General features: G+C 40.7%; 1 pseudogene; it reads right to left on the minus strand.

The window, feature by feature from the left end:
- Positions 1-1,476: 1,476 nt before the first annotated feature.
- Positions 1,477-2,441, minus strand: LOC123936023 (annotated as a pseudogene).
- Positions 2,442-2,732: the final 291 nt, after the last annotated feature.

The raw sequence follows: 2,732 nt of genomic DNA on the forward strand, positions 1-2,732 counted from the left end.
ACCCAGCCCCTTACAGGAGCCTGACCCCACACGTTCTCGGGTGCGCTGGTGGCTCAGGCACACCAGCGGCGCAGGGACCGAGACTTGCTTTCTCTGCCACACTCTCTCTGGCTCAGCGCCAGGGGAGGCTGTCCTGAGCCCGGGGACTTAAGCCCCTCTCCCTAACTGCCCCAATTCCCACAATTTTGCCTGCGATGCTTTGCTCTTTTTTTTTTTTTTTTTTTTTGAGTGCTTTCTACTAGACTCCAAGCTATTTCTGGTCCCAAGATGCAGGACACTCTCGTATTGGGGTATTACTTTCCAATCGGTTGCCTCTGGTGGCTCCCTCCCCCTTTTGTTTATCTTCCAATATCAGCCAATGTTCCCACTCTGCTTTACCTGCCCACTGGCATCTTCTGCTCCTGTAGAGATCCAGACATGTATAATTCTGACCTCAGGCTGATTTCTTGGGTGATCAAAGTTCTTTGGTAGGTGATCAGCTCACTTTAGGGTACAGGTTGAAATGGTGCCTCCTCCTATTCCCTGCCATCTTGACTCAACTATTTGTTATTTTTTATTGTAGTATAAGATCTTTTTTGAATAAATTAAGGACTGAATATTTGATGATCTTCCTCTTCTTGTTTGTATATTAAGCTAAATACTTTAAATATGAGCTCTAATACCACCTTATGCTGGAAAGCTTCCCTAAGACCTCCTTGTTAAGGTTAATATTTTTCCCATAATACCTTCTACCACAATGTACTAATGATTTTGGAGAAGTAATGGCCACAGGATATCTTCAGGTTTAGAACCTAAGAACAATATTGCCCTAGTTAAACACAGGTCATAAACAATGAATCTTGGAATACTTCATCAAAAACTAATGATGAATTTTATGGTTACTTACATAACACAATACATTTTTTTTTTTTAAAACCAGACCAGTAACTGAATTGTGGAAGTATTGATCAGCCATGGTAACTAGCGCATGATTTCCAAGCTTTGTCACACTGCCACCATGCTGCAAGGACAAATTTTAAAATAATCAAAATTCTGATCCTTTATGTTTTATTCTTAAGTAAGTTCAAATTTATGGAAGGTTAGTATGAATAATAATAGTACAATTAACACTCCTATCACCTTTTGCCTAGATTCTCCTATAAGTTTATACTCCATTTGGTTTATCACCTCTCTCTCCATCTCTCTTTCATCAGTTGTACACCTTATGATCTTTGTTTCTAAATATTTTATCACTTACTTCTTAATAATATGAATATTGAGAAAAATACAACATGAATACAATACAATTGTACAAGCACTTTGAATGCAGAAGTGTAAAAAGGAAGAACTTTCCAGTACAGGGACATAATGCTTTCAAAAGTGACAAAGAGATGATGACACATTATGTTATAAGAATCTGAAGAAAAATATTGCCAAAAGTCCTAAAGTTTTGATTTGTAGAGTGAAGGGGGAAAAACACATTAGTACAAATATTCCCTACTTCATAGTTTCCTGTAGGACAGATCCCACATTCAACAATATTTTTAGGGCCCTTGTTACATCCTTATTCCTAAGACTATAAATTAAAGGATTTAGAACAGGAGTGAGTATAGTGTAAAAGACAGATACAATCATGTCCTTCTTTGGGGTGTGATAGGAGGTGGGAAGCATGTAGGTATAGACAGCAGCACCATAGAAGAGGATGACTACCATCATGTGGGAAGAACAAGTGGCAAAGGCCTTCTTCCATCCCTCTGCTGAGTTCATCCTCAGCAGATGGTGATGAGGATGAAAGAATAGGAGCTTGAAATGATTGTCACAGGGATGAGGAGCATGAGAACACAGCACAGGTACATGAGGGTCTCATAGAGGGAAGTGTCTGAGCAGGAAAGCTTCATTACAGCAGGGACCTCACAGAAGAAATGATGGATCTCCCGGGATCTACAGAAGGGGAAGGTCATGCTGACGGGTGTGAGCATAAATCCATCCACAGATCCTAGAAACCAGGAAGAAGACACCAAGAGGAGACACACCCTATAGTTCATGAGGATAGGATAACGGAGTGGATGGCAGATGGCCACATAGCGGTCATAGGCCATGGCAGCTAGAAGGAAAAATTCTGAACCTCCTAGTGTCAGATAGAGAAACATCTGCAACCCACATTCAGGGGCTGAGATCTTATTCACTCCTGTGACCTGGTCCATGAGCATCTTGGGCACAGTGACAGAAATGTACATCACATCCATGAGAGACAATTGGGTGATAAAAAAGTACATGGGGTTATGAAGGTGAACATCACAGTGTATCAGAAGGATCAGGATGGTGTTTCCAGACAAGGCCATCAGGAAAACTACAAAAATCACCACACAAAGGAGATCTGGGTACTTGGATTGAATGAAGAGTCCCACTAGGTCAAAATCTGATCGTCCAGTATAGTTGGCCACCCAAGTTGTATTCTCCATTGGATCACCTAGAAGAACTATGGAGTTGACAGATCACTCATGGGATATGACCACCCAAAATAACTGTGTGTGTGTGTGTGTGTGTGTGTATGCACATATGCACGTGAGCACGTGTGCATGTTTACACATAGCAACCTGGGTGCCAATAAGGGAAAGTTCCAAGGACCTGTAAATTTTTAGATTATAAATTACCTATAATTGACCAAATTTATTAGAAATCTAAGAATTCACAACTATGGTTCAAAGATATCAATACTTAGTCATTCCACCTCTGGGTATACATTTTCCCCC

The sequence above is a fragment of the Meles meles genome, unplaced genomic scaffold, assembly GCF_922984935.1.
Source record: "Meles meles unplaced genomic scaffold, mMelMel3.1 paternal haplotype, whole genome shotgun sequence".
NCBI lineage: Eukaryota > Metazoa > Chordata > Mammalia > Carnivora > Mustelidae > Meles > Meles meles.